Here is a 24662-nt window from a genome sequence, read left to right as displayed (position 1 = left end):
CCTCACATCCCTCAATGGTCAAAAACCTGAATATATTCAAAGCTGAAATTGACAATGATGGAGCAATCACAATCCAGTGAGTTGGAGAATTCTGATGATTCATAACCCGTTGAGTGGAGAAATTTCTCTTCATCTCAATCCTAAATGATTGTCCCATTATTCTGAAACCATATTCTCATGTTTTGGATTTCAACAACCAGTGAAGTGGTTTCTGTATATTTTATATTTCAGTGAAATCATCCTCATTCTTTGCAACTCTGAGAACAGGCCTAATTTGCTCAGCCTCTCATCTTAAGGCAACAGTCTAGTGAATCTTCACAGCATCATTCCTAGCACAAGTATAGCCTCCCTTAAATAGGGAGACTAACACTGCACAGTATTCCAAGTGTGGTCTCACCACACATATTTGAAATTATAGGAAGTTGTCTTTGTGCTTGTCCTTAAATCATTTTCAAAAAAGCTAATTGAGAATTTGCCTTTCGACTTACATGACCTCCAGTGAAGGACGACATAAATAGATAGCAGGATCTGAAGAAGTCTTATTTTTCACTCTCTCACCAGAGCCCTCTGGATAAAATGCAAGCTACAGAAGCAGCTACATTAATAAAAACTAACCATTAATGAAAGTGTTTAAATCAAATCAAGTTATTTCATTTATAACAATTTAAGTAACTGCTAGCAGCACTGTTGCTTCGTAGATAAATGATCTCATTAATCACTGGTTTCTTGTCATTCAGCAAAAGAATATTAAAATGTACGAATATTCACATGGGACCATTTAAAAGCTGGGAATAGTATCTCATAGATTTTGTCTCTCTTTGAGAGACTGAGATGCTGTGTACAGTCCTTCAGTGGGTGAGGTAGGCAAGAGTCCAATACACTGTCCCTCGCTGGGTGAAGGAAGTAAGAGTCTTGTGCACGCTCTCTTGCTGGGTGAGATGGGTAGGTCTATAAGACATAGGCCATTTAAGCAATCCACTCTGTTCCGCCATTCAATCATGACTGATAAATTTCTCAACCCCATTTTCTAGCTTTCTCCCCATAACTGTTGATCCCCTTGATCCTCAAGAACCCATCTACCTCAGTCTAAAATATGCTCAATGATCTGGCCTCCACAACATTCTGTGACAATGACTTCTGTAGATTCACCACTCTCTGGTTGAAAAAGTTTCTTATCTCTATTCTAAAAGGTCTTCCCTTTACTGTCAGTTCTGCCCTCTGGTCCTAGTCTCTCCTACCAATGAAAACATCTTCTCAACATCTACTCCTGTCCAGGCCATTCAGTATTCTGTATGTTTCAATTAGATACCCCCTCATCATTCTAAACCCAGTCAAGTATAAACCCAGAGTCTGATGTTTCGAACTGAATGTGAGCTCAGCAGTCAGACCAGAGAGCTAAGAAAAGTACAAAGGCCCTAGGTTGATTTCTCACTGCTGAGTTAGCTGATCAGATGTAGAATTTTAGTGATGAATACAGGATAGTAATGTTGGCTTCACTCCCCTTGAGCTAAGGTGGGATGATTCAGAATTCTATTATACACCTTTAATTGAAAATAATCTTACACAGGCCTTGCTAATTGCTCAGTCCAAACCTTTTGATCTGGTCTGATGTTGAAGCCATACAAATCAATGAGATTCAGGCTTTGTGATGGGCCTAACACCATCTGACAACTAGTCTTAACTATTAACAAGTACAAGGTACTCAGAGTGGTAGTGAATGTTTGTACCAGCGAGAGCATCTTTAAAACCTCTTTGGAAAAAATACATTAGTTCCACCAGTTTACTGGACTCTTCTGCCGAAGGCCATCTAAACTAATGAAAAAGCATTCACTCAGATGCCAAGCATCTTGAACATCTCTAACAGGCCCAGCTGAAGGCCAAGCACAGACAACAGAAGAATGTGCAAAAACCCTCACATCCCACCTACCAGCCTCTTCAAACACACCTGTAACAGCGTGTGCATATACATCATTAATCGGCTTAGTCTCCTCACGCATCACAATACTAGGCTGGGAGAAAGTCATCCTCTGTCTAGCGGGACTACCTAAGAAAAGGAGAGAATGATCGTCTTACAATTTTAACCACACAGAAGTACAGTGTGCTGTTTAATCTCCATATAAAAGTAATGACATTCTTCGCTCAGAGGTTGTCTAACAAAAGTACACAGGTTCCTAGGATGAGAAGATTAACTTCTCATGAGAGCCAAAATAAACTGAGTCTGTATTGGAGTTTAAAAGAATGATTTCATTGGGATTTGACAATGCACAAGAAAATAGCAGTTTCCTCTGATTTCAGCATCTAAAACTTCGAGACATCATCTTAGGATAAGTGGTTGATCACATATGTCAGATATGAGGAGGACCCAAAAGAGTCAGTGATTTGTTGAAGATATTTCAAAGAATGCTAGAATTATTTCAGTCCACAAGGAGATTATTCAAGCATTCAGTTTATGTACTGACTCTTCAAATGAGTTTAGATCAGAGTGGTGCTGGAAAAGCACAGCAGGTCAGGCAGCATCTGGGGAGCAGGAAAATCGACATTTCGGGCAAAAGCCCTTCATCGGGGCTAGAGGCAAGGAGCCTCCAGGGTGGAGAGTATTTCACTTAGTCCCATTCACCTACCTTCTCCCTGTAACTTTGCATATTGTTACTTTTCAATTAGCAATTTGATTCCCTCTTGAATGCAGCAATTGAACCTGCATCAAGTTAGGAAGCATGTTGGAGACTCTTACTAATTGCTCTGTGAAAATACAAACCAAGGGTAGTTGGCCCTTGAGCCTGTTCTGCTATTCAGTAAAATCATGGTTGATCTTAGAATCATAGAATTCCTACAATGTGGAAAGAGGCCATTCAGCCAATTGAGTTTGCACTGACCGTCTGAACAGCATCTCCCCCACTGTGGGGAGAAGTTGGAGCACTAAGTGGAAACCAACGCAGATACAGGGAGAATGTGCAAACTCCAGACAAACAGTTACCCAAGGCTGGAATAGAATTCAGTTCCCTGGTACTGAGGCAGCTGCACTAACCACTGTGCCAACACCCCCACCCCCCCCCCCCCCCCGCCCCACCTCCAACCCCTGCTGCTGGCTATCAAGAATCTATTGACCTCTCCTTAAAATATTTAACTATTCTTGCTTCCAACACATTTCCAGTAGTGTTCCAAAGACGGCCAATCCTCCAAGAGAACACATTTAGCCTAATCCCTCTTTTGAATGGTAAGCCCTTTACTTTTAAGCAGTGACCCCTAGTTAAAGGTTCTCCCGTAAGAGGAAAAATTCCCTGCACGTTTACCCAGTCAGAGCCCATCAGGGTTTTGTGTTTCAGTCAATTTACCTCCTATTCTTCTAACCTCCAGTGGATACAGCCTAATCTGTCCAACCTTTATTCATAAGACCATCCACCTGTTCCATGTATTACTTTAACTTTCTCTGAACTGTCTCCAACATATTTCATCCTACTACAGTAGGAGGTGCGCTTTGGCAAGGATGGAGTGGGCAGGTTACTAAGGGGATTGATAATGGATAGGCATTGGTTCAAATTTAGAACATGTGCATGTAATAAAAAGAAAGGTTGGCTCATCAATGGTTTTAAAGAAAAGTTGAAATTCTTTTAGATCTGAAGGTGCGATATAGATTGTCCTTTTTTTTTAAAAAAAGCATCACTTCAGAATTCTAAAGAAGACAAAAAGTTTGGTAAAGATGGGGAAAATAAAGTGGAAAATAAAGTACAAAAGTAAAATTGCTGGAAGTATGGAAACTAACCATAAAACCCTCCTGTAAATATGTGATCAGAAAAAGATTTAAGCCAAATGTAGATCCCTTACAGTCAAAACTCAGAAATTCTGATGGCGAATAAAGGAATTTCAGAAGAATTGAACACACGTCTTGGCTTAGTCTTCACTAAAGAAAACACATAATTTCCCAAAAATATGAGGGAACAAGGTTGTAATGTGAGGACAGAATTTAAGGAAATCTGTACTCATAAGAAAATGGTCCTGAGGAAATAAATGGGCTGAAAGGCTGACCTATCACAAGGGCCTGATAATCTGCATCCCTAGTTTATTAAAGGTTGCGGTCCTGTAAATATTTGCATTGGCGGACCTCTTCCAAAATTCTCTACACCTTGGAGTGGTTCTTACAGATTTGAAGAGTAACAAATGTAACCCACGTTAAAAAGGGGAGTGAGAAGGGAGGATTTTAAAAAAAAATGAGACCGCCTAACATCAGTAGTGGGAGAAATGCTAGAGTCTTAATTTTTTTTTAAGAGATATTATTGCACTCTTCTGGAGCAGGTGGGAATTGAACCTGAATCTCCTGCTGCAGAGGCAGGGTCACTATCACAAGATGGGAACAGAACTTCTGGAAAGCGTTAGTGGGGTTGGACAAAGCCAACGTTTGCTTATGAAAGGCAAATCATGCTTCACAAATCCACTGGAGTTTTTTAATGATGTAACTAGTAAAATATACAATGGAGAACCAGTGGATGCAGTGTATTTGAATTTTCAGAAGATCTTTTGATAAGACTCATGAAGTTATGGGATAAAATTTTAGAACTTGGGATGGAGAGTAAAATATTGGCAGAGATTGAGAATTGGTTGACAGAAAGGAAAATATAGAAATAAATGGGTCTTTTTATAATGGGCAGAGGGTGATTTACTGGGGTGGTGTGAGGTCAGTGTTTGGGCCCCAGCTATTCACAATGTTTATAAACGATCTGGATGAGGGAACCAAGTGTAGGATTTCCATGTTGATCACAAAAATACTAGGTGGAATAATGAGTTGAATGGAGGGTGCAAGGCAGCTTCAAGGTGATTTAGCTAAGTTGAGAGAGTGGGGAAACACATACATCCAGTGCAATGTGTCTAGATATGAAGTTACATATTTCAGTGTGAAATACAGGAAGGCAGAGTGTTAGTTAAATGGTGGTACTCCTAGTTCCTATGTTTCTATGTGTAAATGGGTTGGTTTATTCTACTTTATCATCTTTTTTGTGTAATAAACTTCTATTTGATAGTTAAAACCATATTTACTAGATTATGTGCATGCGTTTCATTGAAAAATCACCTTGTTCAACAAAAATAATCTACTGTGGGGTGATTTGGCCAAATCACGTGAGCAAATTGGCTTAAAAGGTATGACTTCATAAAGGAAGAGAGAGCCTCCTCTAAAGTGTTAGCTGAGATACTTTTGAAGCAGAAAATAAGTTTTCTCTTGAATCTAACTATGTTGTACCTGAGAGTGAACACTTAATGCTGAGGCTTTGTGTCTATAACGGAAAATGTGCCGTTCCATAGCATTCGCAAAATTCACCTGAATGAGAAGCAGAATTCACTAAAGCAAAACTAAAAGACAGTGGAAGTGAGACTAAATTGGACCTGCTTCAATGGCTTTGGGAATGCTTGTATACAGCAGAGGACAGAGATGAACCTGGCAATGAGGAGGAATCTTAGGTAGTATACACATCACTGGCCAAATACTCAAAATGTGCCAATACTTTCTTCACCTCTCACTGTGAGCACTTGCTGCATATGTAAATTATCAATCAAAATATTTTGCTTTTCCCAGTTTTATATCCATAGAAATTTGCAATGACTGCCTCATGAATGGAGGCTCTTGGCTGAAGTTGATGGAGATTTATAGACATCATATTTGAGCATATAAACTTATAACAGCCTCCCGTATCATCTGGCAGCATTATGTTTATTAAGAATAATAATGTGCCATTCAGTGAAATTGTAGCTGATTTGTTTTAGACCTGAGAGTTATTACCTGTGGTTCTGTGCAAGTTGGCATATGGCAAATTACATTGAAATAAATGCCTGGCTCAATGCATTTTGGTAAAACAATCATGAGAAGTATTTATACAGTTAGTGGTTGGGTCCTAGATAGCAGAGACACCCAGGGGTTCAGGCACAGAGTTCTTTGGAAGTTGTGTCACAGGTAGTCAAGGTGGTTAAGCTGTTTAGCACGCTTGCCTTCATTGTTCAGACTATTCGGTATAAGAGTTGGGATATCATGTTGTGGTTGTACAGTCTGTTCTTCTATAACATGACAGTTGTGTTTTCTTGCGACCTCACATTATGGAAAATTCGCAGTAGAAGTAATGGGGCCCAAATGAAAAGAGGGTTGGGGTGGACTATCAAAACAAAATCAGTAAAATTCGAAACAACAATAGTAGTTAGCTGAATGCACATGGTAGCGCAGTCTAAGTATATTTTAATGAAATAATACAATAAATTTAACACTTTGTTTTAACCCTGAAAAACTGGAAGGTAACTTGAAGCGGTTTCTGAGTTTGCTGAGTTACAGTACTGTGTTAACACATGGGCTGAGGGTCATCGTTACTTTCAAGTGCAGTTCTGGATGCAGGGCTGTGATGAAAGAAATTATTCAGTTCATAAATGGCTGGTTTTGATGCATTGTCCTCAGAGTTTCTTGGGGGTTGGCTTCAAAAAAGCATCTAGTTTTTGCTGCTTTGCCATCTTTCTTTTTTAATGAAGCTATGTTGCTACATTCTGCATTGTAGTCATTGTCTTCTAAGAGCTGCAACTGCTTTTCAACTTCCCTCAGGATAGAAGACAAAAGAGAAGTGGAAAGCTCTCATGGTGCTGCATCCTGGACGACTGCACCTTCATCTCCAGCTTCAATTTCCCCCGTAGCAACAAGTTGTTGTAGATCAGCTGTGGGGCGGTCTTCACAATGGGACTCGAGCAGCTCCTCGTCATCCTCAGTCTCCACTACATCAAATCCAACTTTGCAAGAACGATACAATGTTCTTTGATTGCTGTAAGCTCCTCTGAGGGTTCGATACCTTTAAAGTCATGAAGAAAATCTGGGAGAAGCTTCTGACAAACTGCTCGCAACTAGTCCTTACTGACGTCACCCCAGGCATCCACAATGATGTCAGTAGCATTCTTAGTGTTAAAGCTCTTCCAAAATTGAAGAGCACTGTCCTCATTATCCCCTTCAGTAGCTGTAATCAGCTTCCTGAATGTGCGCCTTAAATAAGCTTTAAAAGCTGCTATTGCACCCTGGTCCATAGGTTGAATGTGAGAGGTTGTGCTCAGAGGTAGCAATAGCACTTTGATGCTTTCGGGAAGCTCACAGTTGGTAGAGTGGTACACCATCGCAGGCTTAAGCTTAAAGTCTCCGCTAACATTGGCACCTAGCAACAAAGTCATATGATCCTGTGTGACCTTAAAACCTAGAATGTCTACTTCATTCTTAGAAATGTAGGTTCTGGGTGGCATTCGCTTCCAGTATAAACCTGTCTTGTCCAAATTGAAGATTTGATGCAAAGTGAAGCCGCCTTCCTCAATTAGTTTTTTCACCATGAGAGGAAATGGCAGTGCACATTCCTTGTCTGCACAGGCAGCTTTGCCATATAACTTTAACTTTACGTTATGAAAAGCGTCGCAGTTTTTAAATCCAGCAAATCAGCCAGTACTAGCACGAAAGGCAGACATATAAGAGTCATAGAGATGTACAGCATGGAAACAGATCCTTCGGTGCAACCCGTCCATGCCAACCAGATATCCCAACCCAGTCTAGTCCCATCTGCCAGCACCTGGCCTATATTGCTCCAAACCTTTCCTATTCATATGCCTTTTAAATGTTGTAATTGTACCAGCCTCCACCACTTCCTATATCTGCAGGATTTTCTGCTTTTTTTTTTCCCTTCGGTTCTCCTAAATTGATAAGGCTTTCTGTTTTTATGGTGAGAAAGGTGGTCCTAGATCGTCAGTGGTGCTGGGGATGGAATCTCATAATAGTCAATGGGAGTTCGTGTTTTGAAAATATCGTTCCCTAATTCACCAATCACATTACAGCCAAATCCATTTGATGAAATGCACGTTATAGGGGAATGACCTATACAAGGCATTGGTGAGGCCAGATTTGGAGTACTGCATACAGTTCTGGTCGCCCTGCTATAGAAAGGATTTCAATAAATTGGAAAAGGTTCAGAAGAGATTTACAAGGATGTTAGTGGAACTAGAGGATTTGAGTTATAAGGATAAGCTGGAACTTTTTCTTGCTGGAGCCGAGGAGGTTGAGGGGTGACCTTAGAGGTTTAATAAATCACGAGGGGCATAGATAAGGTGAAAAAACGAATGTCTTTTTGGTAGGGTGGGAAAGTTCAAAACTAATGCACATATTTTTAAGGTAAGAGAGGTAAGGTTTAAAAGGGACCTGAGGAGCAACTATTTCAGTTCACACAGAGGGTGTTTTGTATGTAGAATGAACTGCCAGAGGAAGTAGTCGATGCAGGTACCATTACAATATTTTAAAAAAACCATTTGGACAGGTACATGAATAGGGAAGGTTTAGAGGGATATGTGCCAAACCCAGGCAAGTGGTGCTACTTTAGTTTGGGAAACTCTGTCAGCATGGACGAACTGGACCAAAGGATCTGTTTCCAAGCTGTGTGACTCTTTATCAACCCATATTACAGTCTAAGATTTGAGTTGTCCAGTGGTAACATCAGTTAGGGTCATAACATTATTGGCCTTAATATTTCTAGTAAGCTTTTTCTCATTGTATAATTATTCCCTCTTTATTAATCTTTCAGTCATTCTTTATTATTTTTAAATATTCAATCCAATCTTTTGGACCTGCCATCTGGCTTAGTGCAATTATATGCATTTTCTTTGTTTGATGCTATAATTAACAATTTTTAGTTCATCTAGTAATTGTGGTTCCTACTCTTGGAATTTTTTTCTTTTTTTTTAAAAAATGTATCTATTCTATATATTCTAAACTGTTGGCCACTGCATCTTTTCTGACCGATCCCTTAATTTGCCAGTTCAGTTAGTGAGCTCTGCTTTCATCCCCATATAATTGCCCTTATTTGTTTCAAATACTAGTCTTTGGACCGATGCTTCTCCCCCTCAAACTGAATGTAAAATTCAATCATTTAAGAATTGTTGCTATCTAGGAACACCTTCACATTGAGGTCATTAGTTAATCCTAACTATAGTATAGGAGAAAATGAGGACAGCAGATGCTGGAGATCAGAATTGGAGAGTATGATGCTGGAAAAGCACAGCCAATTAGGCAGCATCTGAGGAATAGGAGAATCGATGTTTCAAGCATAAGCCCCTCATCAGGAATGAGCTGATGTTAGAAATGGCTGTGCTTTTCCAGCACTGCACCCTTCAATCCTAAATATGGTATAGCCTGCTTCCCTGGCTGACTGCAGAAAGTGCTGTTCATCCAATGTTTTTAAGATAGTTTCTGTGAACCCCAGGAAGCCTTTGTTCATCTGATTTGTGTAGTTAATGTGTGGGTTAAACTCACTCTCTTCACCCCCCCCCCCCCCCCCCCCCCCACACACACACACATACACACACACACACACATACCAGTGCCAGACTTTTTGACACCTTAGATAAAATTTTACTCTTTTATTCCTTTGTATGCCAGTCTATGGTATTGTTAGCAGATTAATGTGGCATTGCCACCAGTGACTACTTGCCTTTATCATTTCTCATTTTTACCAAAATCACATCTGTATTGTGTTTTTCTGAATTTAGTCATCCCTCTCCATCGTTCTAATGCAATCATTACTTAAGAGTCTCCTCACTAACTTCTAGCTGCTTATTCTTCCTAAATGACATATACCTTTTCAATCTTCCTGTCACCCTGTAGCCATGATCTCTGTGTTGGCTATCAATTGTGCTTCTGTTTGTGCCATCAGTCTATTTTGTGTTCTCATTGTTTATGCAGTCTAGCCTTATCTGTTGATTTATTCTTAGATGTTTACTCTCTATTCCTTCCTGCCCCAGTCTCTCTATTATTTCCCATATAAATGTCTGTCTCACTTGCCTTACTTTTATCTTTAACTTACCACATCTTCCCAAATTTGATAATAAGAGCAATGTACCTTAAGATGCAGGAGATCTGAAATAAAATAGGAAAAATCTGGAGAAATTTAGCAGGTCTTGCAGCATCTTAAAGTGAAAATAGAGCAGAAATATCCCAAAGCAGTCACCCATCTCGGCGGTCCCCTCTACAAGACCAAAAATGTGATCAGCAAATACAGTGGGCATGGATTAGATACAAGTAAATTCCACAGTACTTAAAAGGAGACTTGGCCTGAAGGAAGGAGTACTGAAAAGGCATTTGTTACACTTTCAGCAATTATGCAGGGAAGTGCCATTGAGAGGGTGAAGAGTGCTAGAAGTGACTGAGTAGTGGACCAATGTAACGGAGGGAATGGTTCCTGTGGATTGTGGAGGAGAAAGGCAGCTGTGTTTGGCTGTAGTATATTGCAGAAGGTGGTGAAAAGGTCAAGGATAATCTTTATGAATGCAGTGGCTGATGAAATGAAAAGTGATAATGGGAACTGTAATATTCTAGGAAGGGATAGGAACAGAATTTGCCAGAAATAGATTGAAACCAACTGAGGGTCCTGTCGACCACAGTGGGTGTGATGATGGGGAGAGCTGCCTTCATTCAGGAGAAGGAAGACATGGGAAGAAGTTGGCCTTGTCTGAGTGGGAGTAAGCTATGTATTCAGAGTGAGGGTGACTTTGTCTGGAGTGAGACTGAGTTAGAGTGACTAACTCAGAATTTGGCTCAATGTGGAAATATGAAGCAAAAGAGGGAAGATAACTTTTCATAAATTTACTGTAAGAAATACAGTCTCCAGAGTGAAAAGGAAGTGGTAATTCAGTGTGAAATGAAAGGCCTACTGAGATATTTTCTAATCAACCTATTGAGAGATGTTATCAAACACCTAGAGCAGTTGGGACTTGAACCCGGACCTCCTAACTGAGAGATTGAAAGGCCTACCTATACAGAGACCAGTGGTGATATGATATCACTGGTTCGGAGAATGCAGTTGATTGCTGAGTAGATTTGGTCAGTATTTCAGAGCTCGATGAAAATTGAGCATTTTGTTTGTGTTTAAGTCCCTGGACCTCCTCTCTCTCTTGCTGTGAGAAATAACTTGTTGAGTTTTCATAGTAAGTCCATACTTATTCTAAGCTAAGTTTTTTTTTAAAAAAGGTAAGAAGAGCCAAGTGGAGTGTACATTTACAGTATGTATGAAGTCATGGACATACCATGGGTCCTGACAAATACACTTGCAGGATGTTAACAGACTGAGAGGATTCCTGCACTAAGTAACACACAGGACGATTCCAGTACTAGCTGCACTTACCTGGTTTTCTTAGACTGTCAGGTTGGCCCCTAAGAATCACCCTCGTTAGTTGCATGCTTTTACTCTATGCTGTGACCATTCAGCCCTCTGCCTCAAAGACGTACAGCAGTGAGTCCAGCTGCTGCTTACTTTCTGAAACCCAGAGTTTTTCTTCAGTTGTTTAAATGTTTAGTTAGACCATACCTGGAGTACAGTGTACACTTTTTGGTATTGCTGTCGTAGGATGGAGTGCAAGGAAGGGTCACCAAATATGTTCAAAGGATGGTGGGACTGTCTTATGGAGAAAGATTGAGGAAACTCTTTAAAGTTTGGAAGAATGAGGATGATGTAATTGAAACCTACAAAATAGTTAAGGTAACAGTAGATACAGGTAAGGTGTTTCTCCTCGCTGGGGAGTTTAGAACCATGGGGGACAATTTAAAAATAAGGGGGATGCCACATAGGCCTGAAATGAGTAGACATTTTTTTTTGTGAACCTTGGGAATCCTCTACCACAAGGGGCTGAGTCCTCAAATGAATGAATCAGCTTTATTGTCAGGTATCCTCGGTACAGTAAGGAGTTTATACATTGTACCTAAGGTGGCACTGTAAGTAGCAAAGGTACCTAGGTAGACCAATTTTAGTTACAAGATCTTGGAAAATAGAGAAATAAAATGACCAGCATTGCAGAAGTAAAGGATATTTTTTTTTATTGCTTTCCTTTTGCAGAACATTACAGAACAGCGGTCTTCCAACCTGTACCATGCTAACACCTAGCCTCTACTCCACATCAGGGATTGATAGATTTCTAACTACCACTGTACAGGGTTATATAAAGGCATTGAAATGTTTGATCAGTCATGATCATATTGTTTGGCAGGGCAGGCTCAATAAACTGCAAGACTTACTCCTATTCCTATGAGGAGATATCGCATTGTGTCTTTTGATGCTTTATGTCGGTTTTGCAATATAGCCTTAGCTGGCACTTCTTCACCATGAATATGCAAACTCTTCACAGCCCCCCTCAGAGGGTCTGAAGGTTTTTTTCCTTGAAAGTCCTGAATTGTCTCTGTCTGCCATCGCTGTCCTTCATCTGGCTAGAAGTAGAATTAGATTTTATCATCACATGTACTCAGTTTGGATGTGCGCATAAGAGGTATAGTTAGTAAGTTTGCAGATGACACCAAAATTGGAGGTGTAGTGGACAGCGAAGTAGTTTACCTCAGAGTACAACAGAATCTTGGCCAGTTGGACCAGTGGGCTGAGAAGTGGCAGATGGAGTTTAATTCATAAATGCAAGGTGCTGCATTTTGGGAAAGGAAGTCTTAGCAGGACTTATGCACTTAATGGGAAGGTCCTAGGGAGTGTTGCTGAACAAAGAGACCTTGGAGTGCAGGTTCATAGCTCCTTGAAAGTGAAGTCACAGGTAGATAGGATAGTGAAGAAGGTGTTTGGTACGCTTTCCTTTATTGATCAGAGTATTGAGTACAGGAGTTGGGAGGTCATGTTGCGACTGTACAGGGCATTGGTTAGGCCACTGTTGGAATATTGAGTGTATTTCTGGTCTCCTTCCTATCGGAAAGATGTTGTGAAACTTGAAAAGGTTCAGAAAAGATTTACAAGGACGTTGCCAGGGTTGGAGGATTTGAGCCATAGGGAGAGGCTGAACAGGCTAGGGCTGTTTTCCCTGGAGCATTGGAGGCTGAGGGGTGACTTTATAGAGGTTTACAAAATTATGGGAGGCATGGATAGGATAAATAGGCAAAGTCTTTTTCCTGGAGTTGGGGAATCCCAGAACTAGAAGGCATAGGTATGGGGTGAGAGGAGAAAGATATAAAAGAGACCTAAGGGGCAACTTTTTCACGCAGAGGGTGGTACGTGTATGGAATGAGCTGCCAAAGGAAGTGGTGGAGGCTTGTACAATTGCACCATTTAAAAGGCATTTGGATGGGTATATGAATAGGAAGGGTTTGGAGGGATATGGGCCATATGCTGGCAGGTGGGACTAGATTGGGTGGTATATCTGGTTGGCATGGACGGGTTGGACCGAAGGGTCTGTTTCCATGCTGTACATCTCTATGACTCTAAGTACAGGAATATAAGAAGAAATTGAGGACTGCAAATGCTGGACATCAGAGTCAAAATGTGTGGTGCTGGAAAAGCACAGCAGGTCAGGCAGCATCTAAGGAGCAGGAGAGTCAATGTTTCTGGCATAAGCTCTTCATTACAGTGGAAAGAGTTCAAAGTGGCTATTCAGCGGCACCATCTTAAAATACAAAACAATTTAGAAAGTAGAAGTGAAGACATAAAAGAAACTGAGCCAAAAGGCAAAAAGTGGAGATTATAAAAGTCTTATCTCCCTGGGCCTATCCCGGCTTGGAGTTTCGGTGGCTGCCACTGCCACTACCAATCATTGGGAGGAGCTGTCTGTGTTGCTTCTGCCTCCAGTTGCCAGGAGGAGCTGATTCTGTTGCTGCTGTTGTCTCATGTTTGAAAGACACAGCCCTGATCATGCCTTGCTGGTCACGCCCTACCAAACACACTGACAAAGACTTTTAAAGAGGGGGAAATAAAGAAAATGAGCAAAAGTAAAAAGAAGGGGGAAAAAAACAAAGAAGCGGATGGAAGCAGTCAGCCCTGAGCCAGGAGCCAGGATGCAGTGCTGCTACTCCACCGCCACCTTGAATTGCTTGTTCCTAATTTGAAGCATTTTTCCTTTAACAGATAGCTGGCTAAAGAAGAGTTACTGAAGATCTTCTGATACTTGAAACCAGAAAGAAGGGCACATTGTTTTTAATGCTTTCTTTTTGTGGGCTAGATGTTTTCACTGTACTGGCCCCACACAAGCAACGGTTCCCTGTTCAGGAGCCAATTAAAACACTGCTGTCAAGCAATTGTTCCCGAGTTCAGAAGTCGTTGACTCCATTCTGTCAGCTTTCATTGTTACAGGAAAGACAACATTGTGTACAACTTGCAATGCACTCCAATAAATATAACCTTTATAACTGCAGCCATCTCTTGGTTTGAAGCAATCTGTTCCTTTGATTAATACACTGTCCAAAACTAAGCAAAAAAAGCAGTGTTGTTTTTATGATATATGTCAGACAAAAAAACAAGGGTCCCAACATTGATTCCTAGTGAATGCCTGTATAAACTTCCCCCAGCCAATATTTAGAAGCCAATACTCTGTCTCCTGTTGCTCAGCCAATTTTATGTCCATACTGTGACTGTCTCTTGCATTCCATGAGCTAAAACTTTTCTCACATGTCTGCTGTATAGTACCCTAGCAAATGCCTTTTCAGAGTTGACATACACCATATCAACAGTACTGCCATGGCAAACCGTCTCTTATCGCTTTTTAAAAAAAACACTAGGGTGTTAGTTAAATACTATGTTCTCCAAAAAGAATTTCATGTTCAATTTCATTTGTCAACCTGGTTCTGTCCATGTGACTATTTAAGCCTGAGGGCAATAGAAATTTGATCTCTTGGAGAATTGGTGTACAAGAAGTGGGCAGAAAAGTATAGTTTGAGACAGATGTTTAGCCATGATCTTACTGAATGGCAGAGTAGGCTTAAGCTTTATGATCAACTCTTGTTCCTATATATTTTATTCTTACATAAACAAATAAGGCAAGAGTTTCTAACACCAGTTTCATGCTACAGGGCTGCATAAAGTAGTTGCTAGGACTTGGCCCTTTTTATATAATTTATTCTGTGTACTCGCTCCCAACAGTTCAATTCTGTTGCAACTGCAGCCGAATAGGTTTGTTTGCAACTGCATCTAGCTTAATGCGCACTTTTATTCATACTGTATGACTGATTCTGGGATCTTGCTGTGTGGTGTATTAACTGCCAAATTTGTTCACTTTACAGTTAATACACTGTTTTTGAGACCTCTGAGCTGTTAGTGTAACAAAGGTTGAATATTATTAACAAAGGACTTGTATTTATCTTAAATTTTTATCATTAAACTTTGAGTAAATTGGAAACTGTAACTTATATCTGCACTTACATTTCCAGTAGGCTTTAACCACCCTTACAGATAGCTTCCTGTTTTCAGAAGCAAACTATTTGAATTCATAGTGGTTGGGAACTCCCCATTTCTCTTAATATTTCCTCCAAGTGGCTCTCTATTATCAATGCGTTATGTTTAGAGTTCTCAGAGTCGCTTTTGGAGTTGCTTTTTGAACAGTTCAGAACCACCTCTGTCAACAGTTTGTTTTGCTGAGTTCCTGTTTTATGTATATAGGTTGCTGGTTTGTTTAATGTTCTTGGAAGTTGTGCTCCCCAGTAGCCAACCCTAACCACGGTTACCCCTCTTATTTTGTGGTTGGCAACTACTCATCAAAGCTTCACCATTTCAATTATAGTGATACTGGATGTTTGTTGGACCACTTCTTGACATGTCAGCTTAATCAGCTGTCAGTTAGTAGGTATCAGTTAGTCAAGCAGCACCAATATAATAACTCTAGGCATGTTTTGGACTATCTGTTTAGCTTCTCAGATTAGAAAGAAAATGTTCAGTAAGAGGAACCTGGTCATTAACACCACCTGTCTGTATGAATAAAATTTTGATGAGGATGGAAAAAAACTATATGAATTGGACAGGATAATGGTTTTATAAAGGGTGCAGCAGCCCAAAACTTCAAATGCCATTTTTATTGCTGTACTTCAGATTTTGCAACCACAGTTCAGTGACTCACCATGCAGAACACTCATCTTCAACTCATTATGGTGTCAGCTTCCTGCCTCAGTCTCATCTTGAAAATCCAAAACGTCTTCAAGCCTGGAGTTTTTAAAACATTTCCTGCACTGCTTGCCAAGCCCATATGTGAACTAATACCTACAACTACTTGAAAACTACAGGTGTGAAAGTGCTTGAAGAACATAGTCTGATCCCACCTTTCCTTTGCCCTCCTTTCTTTTCTGTTCACCTGTATCACCAGGTGAAGTGGAGGGGTGAGATCGGCTCCGACATCCACCACCCTCCTCTGTCTCTTTCCACGCTCCACCATCACCCTTATTCACCATCCTTTGTAATCCTTACTCTGTAATTCAGCTTTTTGCTAACCTCCCTTTATGCTATTGCTTCCTTTTTCCAACTTTTGAAATCACATCGCAAGACTTACTTTAAGCTGAATGAGGACCATGGCCTTTTTTATTTCAAAAATATATTTTACTCATATCTTAGTTCACTAAACTGGTTTGTATTGTACAAAAGCATGTGGAGCAACAAACAAACACTGGAGTTTGACTCTATCCAACAAACCAAAGGCATTTCTTTCTTGTACAAGACTATATTTACATGTTTTTGAGACACCAACGGGGGTCCAATATCCAAACGAACCCCCTTTAACTTCAGTTGAAAGATCTTAAACAGTGGTCTTTCCCCACTAACACTTTGGTGGATGCTACCCTATGTTTTAGTACATCTTGCATGTAGTCCTGGATCTTTAGAATATGCAGGTTAGCAACACGTGGTCCTTGCCCTGGAAGACTAAGAAGTTTTGGCAGATCAAAGTGTGTTTTTCACCAAGTTAATGGTCGTCCAGGCGCAGTTGATGTTTGACTGTGTGTGTGTCCTGGGGAACAAACCATAGACTACAGAGTCCCACGTTACATAGCTGCTCGGGACAACCATGAACAAAAACCACTGTCTTTTCAAAGGTGCTTTCCAGATGCAGATGTGTGACAGTCCCTGCCCTGCTTCGAGGGCAGGGTGCAATGGCACAGAGTGTCTGGGTGTACATAATTTTCAGGCTGCAGAGCAGGGTCCTGATTCTCAAGCTCTGGAGGTCTGCTGTATCTGAAGAATTGTCTATTATGTTTACTCCTGAGCAGTTGTGTATAATTCAATAAGCATGAAGAAAGAGGGGTAAAGGTTGACAAAATATCAAGAAATGCTTCATGAAATGTTAATATGCTGACAGTAACTTGTAGGGAGGGTTAAAATGTGATGAAGGGATGGGGTTAATATGCATATTGTCTGTACTGACGAAATTCAGTTGGGGGTTGTTAGTCTAAGTGACCTCGCATTGTTATAGATCTTTTTCTTTTTTAACCTGGCTGTGTGGCAATAGCTCTGCGCAAGTATATTACTCCTTAATTGTGCCCCTGTCTACTTTACAGCTCAAACAAGGTTTCTAATAAGGATCTTGAGAGCAAGCTTTGGTAAATGTATGAAGTGCCTGGAGTAAGATAGAAAGAGCAAAGGTCACTGTGCTGTTATTGTTATGTCAATTAGCTTGTCGATTGTACACAGGCGGGAGGCGAGGCGGGACGGCACACTGTGCGACAAAGTGGGCAGCTGTGATTTTGTAAATTAACAACTTGCTCTGAACTTCTCTATTTATTTTCTAATCTATTTCCCCACTGAACTGTCACCCCCTCCCCCGTCCATCTCCACTCAAGTCATGGGAAGACCGTTCAAGATCCATTTTTTAAAAAAAATTTGACATGAAGTGAGATAAGTTTCCAGAAACATTGAGTTTCCTATGTATGAAAAGAAAGAGAAAGTTTTGGGAAAGGTGGGAAGTAGTATAATAGTAGGGGAGAGGCTGACATGTAGATTAGCTGCAGAAGGATTCAATTGGTGTTGAGTTTAAAAGTTTCAGGTGGAACTTTAGGAAAGATTGGCTGGCGGCTGGTGTGGAGATCCCACCCCCTTCCACTTTACCTGTTCAGCAAGGTCTGGATATAAGAGAATCTGCTTTTAAAAAAAACAGACACAGACTCAATCTGAGATAAAACTCCCACCGTACACATAGCACAAACCTGGAGCCAGGAGACGGGACAGCAGTGCTTATCAACATTGCTGCAAATATGCTGTACTTGGAGAATGCAGCACAGTCACAATACAGTGAGGTAAGTGGATCAGAAACTCTGCAAAGTTCACACCCACTTCTGCACGATTTCTGTTCAGATTGGATCCCAGTAAGGTTTATTCAATTGTTAATCAGATGTATCTTCGCAAACCAACATTTGGACATGCAATTTTCAAATGAAATGATTTAAATTTGCCACTTTATGACAGATTGAGTTTTCACAGTTTGGTTAAAGGCTGCTTTTCAGTATTAAATCTCAGCTGTCACTATAATTTGTGACGGCTTGAAAATCACACCCAAGTTCAATGCCAGCTTTTGATAAGGATGGCAGCTGTGTAAAATGCTGTTAATTCATTTATTGAATCATCAGTCAATGGCTGAATAAGTATAGCAAGTTTTCTGAAGTTTTTGAAGTCTGATGGTTGTATTGGGGGTTGACAATAAAACTCTTAAACTTTGTAAACTCCAGCCTTTCGGTATTGCACAGTGGAGAACTTGACAGTTTTATTTTGGAAACTGTCAATTTCTGAGATCTATGATTGTCTTGAAGAGTAATAGTTCTGTTTTACTTTATGAGAAGGTTATTAGGAAGAGTCAGCAGTATTCAGTGTGCTACATAAATAGGTTTGGATTTTCCAAACTGCACTGCCATTCAGTCATTGACTTGCCCAAATTCATATTGGGGAAAGTCTGGATTGAATCTTGCAAATTATTTGAAGTTGACTGAGAGCATTTACTAAATTTTCTCATGAATTCAAAAAGACAGGAGAGCTGGAAGTGTGACATATAGAGGGCAAAGAAACCTCTTTCGAAAAGTGTAGATCAACTTTGGTTTGCTTAAAAAAAGCACCTTTTTCAGTAAAAGAATGCCCTTTCAAAAGAAGCGGCTCGGAAGTAGCCTCTGTTTTTTTTGTCCGAAACAAAACAATTACCAAACCACAAAACGCACTGTACAGATTTTCAAAACTGAAGAACACTCTGACGAATTAAGCAGCAATTCGTGGATCCTTTTTTGTAATCCTGTCTTGATATATTCAAAGTTTACAGATTTTGTTTACCGCAATTGAAGTTTTCATGTTTATTGAATGACTAATTATCACATAATTTTAATTGTGATACAAATAACAGAAAAGTCAGAATATCATAGATTTTTTCCAGGTATGATAACTGTTTATGTATGCAAAATAATGCAGTACTCCCAAAAACGTAACTGCAAGAAAATCTTTTCTACAAGATCAAATATATCCCCATAACTCATCTTAGCTGCACGAAAGATGAAAGGTGGGCTTCTCTTTAAAACTCTGAATCATCTAAGCCGAGACAGTTTCTGTACAGGACTTGGGTTCGCAACGTGATCCCAAAGGAAAGCGTAAAATCAATAAACATTAATTTTAGAAAAAAAATGCAAGAATCTGCAGGCAACTGTTTGACATAGAAGCATATTTTGGAAAAGTTCTCAAACACTGCAGAGATTGAATGGCATTTTGTTGGAACTGAGACCCAGAACTTATTTTCTCTCCATTTTACATAAGTTTAGAATTGTCACTCATGCTGTTTCATGATGGTTCGAAAATGTAAATAAATTAAATAATTTAATTTGTTGTCTTAAGCCACTGATTATTTAGTTTCTTATGAATGTGCTGCTGCAGTCTGTGAACTGAGTGAGATAAGTAAGCAATCTCTGCAAACTGAAGAGCACTTTAGAGCAACAATTTAAATAGCACTGTTGTCCAGCATCATTAGATGTAAAGCCTAGCTCTGAAACATACAGATGGTAGTAAAGGCACCATATAATCAATGCTTTGTGGAATGTCAGCAAAGGCTATTTCGCTGGTGATTCGCCCAAATTGTTGAGTATTTTACTCTGTTCTGGGGAGTCGACGAATGTGTGGAGTGTGTCTTCTATCAAACCAGCACCTGGCTGCTTTGGTGTACCCTGCATTTTCATCACATCAGCTAAAACTATTTTGATTCCCATCTGAGAGAGGTTTAGAGTATTCTAAGTAATTGCAGTGTTCAATCAGGCTAAAGGGAACAAAGTTAAAACATTCACAGTGGTTGCATGTTACTGCCCTTTAATGTTGATCAAAGTAAATGTCGTATCTAAGAGAAGTAATTTATGGGTCTAAAAATTCTGTTTTTTGACAGTTGTCCTGAGAATATAATGCAAAGCTTGTCAGTCTTCTGATATTTCTGATTTCAGAACTAGATAAAACCAGGTCCTTCCCCAAAGTTCACTTGGCAATCCAGTTATAGTTATTGACCTTGTTTTATTAATGTAATCCAAACCAGTAAACATTGAAATAGTAAACAGGTCTGTCAGCATCATTGGACAGAGTATGCTTGGGGATTCTGCCACCCTCCCATCACTAATCCAGGCCTTCTCACTCTGCCATTGATTGAAGCCATGTGTGCAATTAATGTCCAGCAAATATGCTCATCATGCTGCTACTGGCATTCAGTTAGCAGTGGACAAGGCAGAGACACCAAGTGGCAACCCAAAAATCAATCTTGGCAGAGTTGTTCACTGGCTATGTTGGGCATATTCCTTGTACAAAAGTCTGATGAAAGAGATCAACATTGAGAAGGAGGGGACACACAGTGAACCATTCCCCTGCCCTTACTGTCAACATCATCCATCCCACACACTCACCTGTGGCCCTGTGTTAGTGCGCCACCAGCAGCTATCACTACTACTTCCTTGGTGGTGCTGCATGTAATGGAGAGCTTCTGATTTCTGATTGGCCAGCATCTTTCAAGAAGGGGAATTTGTGTCTCTTTCATCCCATCCTTGATCCCACTTCCAGCTGCCAGAGGGCTATTCCTCCCTAAAAGAAGGCAGCATCGTACTCCAGCCCTAAGATTTTTGTTGCCTCAGTTACATGATACTAGATGTTTTGGTTGATGACCTGGTGGGAGCTATGGTATTAATAATTGAATTATATAAAGTTAAATTTGATAAAATGTGGAGTTGAAAAAACACAGGTCAAATAGCATTGGAGGAGCAAGAAAGTCGACTTTTCTGTCTGGACCCTTTATCAGAATGAAGTTTTTCCAGCTCCACATTTTATCGACTTTGACTTCCAGCATCTGCAGTCCTTACTATCCCCTATATAAAGTTAAAGTTCTTTTCAGTTTGCTTTGTGCTGATGGTGGGGAATAGTTGTGAGGGTTTTGAGGATGGGGCTGGGATGAATTGTAGCCGGTTGAACAGCGAGAAGAGGGAAGGAGAGCAAATTTGTCCTTAAAATCCAACAAATTTCCCAGCATTTGTGGTTGATTATTGGGTAAGATGTAAAGTGGATGACCTCTGTGTTCTTTTGATGAAGGGCTCAAAACAGATGGAGAGAACTAACACTTCAGAGAATAGCTTTTTTATCTCACGTATGATTCTCAGAAACAATTCTGTTTTGTTTTGAGAAGTATGATGCCCAAACTCATTGAGTTCTTGTACCTAAAAGCTACTGGAAGTGACTTTAGTTATTGGTTATCTTATAATTTTGCATTTGTTTCTGTTTTACATTTGAAGTCCTGATCACAAGGAGGATGTGGAACATTGCATATTTCTTTGGTCATTGAGGCTTTAACGCTTCCGTCAGGTCAACACTACTTCTGTTTTTGTGACATTTGTTGAACCTGGGTCTAAAGTCCTTGGTATAAAATGAGGCAAAAAGTATTAATTTCCAAGCCAATCCTTGAGCATTGATCAGATTTGCCATTTTTAATTGGCTTTTGCTATCCCTGTTTAAATCTTTATTTTTCTATCTAAAGATAAACTTCACTTGGAGATCTTTCTTCCAGAAGTTGTTCTCTTGGTGAAGCAATATTTTAGTCAGTAGTGGTAGTTTTTCCTGTTTTAATGTATTGATGATTCATTATCCGAATGTATGCTGAAACATTCTGCAGCCCGGGAGGCAGAGGTGGCAAGTCAGTTACTGCCATCCTGCGCAAATGTGAAGCAGCAAATCATGAGTAGTATTTTCAGCTAGTCTATCATAACCAGCACTTTTTGACTGCACACTCCCACCTTGGTATTTCTATTTTAATGAACATATAATACAAAATCTTGTTTTGAGAAAAGACAACATTCATATAAAGTTATTGTAAGTTTTGAAAGTTCCCTTTAGGGTTCTACTCTCCTTTTAAGGGAAAATGTCTGGTAAATGTTGACAACTGCGTTGACCTGTGAAATTTTTTGGTCAAATTGATTTGTCTGAATAATTAGTTGAAGTTACAAACTTGATTTCTGGTTCATGTATGACCCTGCTCGCCACCACCACCACAATCCACCCCAACCTAATTTTAAAAATTACCAAGGGTATAGATTAATTCGCTTCTGTAAATCAAATAGTAGTTGAAAGATCTATGCACTGATTTAATTCTTAATTTGTTTTATAGAACTGCAGATTTTGAGACTTAGTGTTCAAAATACTATGCAACTTATTATGGCCTCAAACTTCTTTTGAATGTTTTGATGCCCTGAATGACAAGAGCCAGTCATTGTTTGTTCCATGGGAATTTATGTATAACCAACCATACCAGTTTTATGCTAAAACATTGCTATACACAGTTTTCTTCTATTGTCCACTTTTCTGCTGCATCTGCCAGCAGGACTCCACATGTCTCATTAAAGAGGTTTAGGTCCCCAAAACATTAGAACATGCAGTCCTGCATTTACTTCAGTTCTAAATGGTTAAAAAATTGCATCGAGTATTTTAGGCTTGATTGGACCTGAGCAACTGTTATTGGCACTTTATGCCAATTTTTAATATTTTCTTTTAAAATGTCTTTATTAATATCTGCACTTTTTTTTTTACCTCAAACCATTTTTAAAAACATCAAAATTTCTGTATGTTAAAGATGAAATCTCCTGCACTTCCATCAGCATTGTTGCTTACTGTGAAATTTTAGTGAGGTGAGCAAGCATTTGAGGCTATCTGCTATCTAAACGTTTCTTGAGCCCTGATCTGGTTGGGTCCCATAAGGCGCTATTTAGTCACACTAAATCCCCAGTTTCTTTTTACCATTTCAAGCCACCTTCTCGAGCCCCTTTCCCTGTTTGCTACATACTCCCCTCCAACATTAAGCGTGTCGGCTAAGCTTTGTTATCATAAAGGTTGTTTAGTTCCCTCTGCCATTTACCTTCCTCTTGCCTACTGAATGAAACTTAAGGTTCCCCAATACTAACCCTGAACTTACATTTTTGTCTGTTTTAATTCCAAACTTCTTTCTTGTGACTCTGTTTTTCGAGCTTATCTTGTCCATGAGACCCACCTCTGGCTTCATTTTCCATTAGTCCAATAAATTGCTGGTCACTGAACTTCCTTTCCTGGCTCTCAAGTTTATCCGATGACATTATTAATCAACCTCTGTCCTTGCCTGAGGTTCCTCTCTCGTTTAACTCTGCTATCATCATCTCTCTTCTCCAGGGGAAAAAAAGATTGCCTCCATCTTTACAAACCAAGAGTGCACCTTGACACTCATTTTTTGTCTCTAAAGCCCTTTAATATGCTGGCTGATGCTTATGAAATCCAAGATCGTTCTTCCTGGGACTTCATGTTTGAATTCCTTTAGTCAAGGTTTCCATTCCTGTCACAATATTGAAAGAACACTCAAAGTCATAAATGATATCCTGTGTGACAATGGAAAACTATCCTTCCTCAACTTTATCAACCTGTCTACTATCATTCCATCCTCTGTCAATACCTGTCAACTGTCATTCAGCTGGATGGGAATGAGTTGTCCTATTTCCATTCTTATCTGTTCAGTCATGGCTGGAAAATCAATGCAGTAGTTTCTCTTGCTGTCTCTGTTGTATCTGCTGCCTTGTATCTATCTTTTCTTGACTCTCCTATTTCTTAACCATGTGTTGTCCATTGGGAGCATTATCCTACAACAGTGTCAGTTTCCCATGACGCAATATGACATTTAGTTCTACCTCACTATATCTCCTCACCATTCCACTGTCTATAAGTTGCTACTGTTGAGCAGATATTTTCTTCAACTAAATGTCGGTCTATGGAAAAGTTATGGCAGAGGAAACCATTTTTTCTTTTGTATCCATGTCTGTCTGCAAGCGTTATAGGGAGTTAGCTAGTCCTCTAACCCCAAACACAGATGCACATAGACAAGGATGTACACATACAACTCATGGGAGACATGGATGCAGCCAGGGCCACGTTTTCCTGTGTCCAGCAATTGGTTTCTGTCCAGCTGCTTATCCGATTCTCTTTTGAAAACCCCAATAAAATGTGCTTCACCATGCTCTCTGACAGTGTGTTCTAGATCTGAATCTCTTTCTGTACAAAATCTTTTTTTCTTCTTTTTGGTTCTTTTGCCAATTACCTTTTATACAGATGTCCTCTGATTCCTTCTGACCAATTTCTTTACTGTTACTCTGACCACAACTTCATTCTTTTGAACACCTGTTTTTGAATCTCCTGTAATCTTTTTCGTACAGAGAAAATTCAACTACCTCAATCTATCCCCGAAAATGAATTCCCTCTTATCTAGAACCCATAATGTCTAAATTCTGTATAAAAGCATGATAAATGCTCAGCAACAGATAAACGGAAGCTGAGGCAGAACTGGGAGATTAATCTGAGCTATCAACATCTTATCTCCATCAGCACCCTACATCCACTACCCTCACGCCTACCCTCACAAACTATAGCATAAATACTGACTCTTCACAC

At 39.9% G+C, this 24662-nt stretch overlaps 1 protein-coding gene across 1 annotated transcript in view; it reads left to right on the top strand.

The window, feature by feature from the left end:
• The window catches only part of LOC140478800 (tumor protein 63-like), a 300795-nt gene that overhangs the window by 171966 nt on the left and 104167 nt on the right, over nt 1-24662 (top strand).

Source organism: Chiloscyllium punctatum, chromosome 6, assembly GCF_047496795.1.
Source record: "Chiloscyllium punctatum isolate Juve2018m chromosome 6, sChiPun1.3, whole genome shotgun sequence".
In the NCBI taxonomy this organism is placed as follows: domain Eukaryota; kingdom Metazoa; phylum Chordata; class Chondrichthyes; order Orectolobiformes; family Hemiscylliidae; genus Chiloscyllium; species Chiloscyllium punctatum.
The sequence above is the reverse complement of the archived record's forward strand: the minus strand, read 5'-3'. Positions and strand labels throughout refer to the sequence as shown.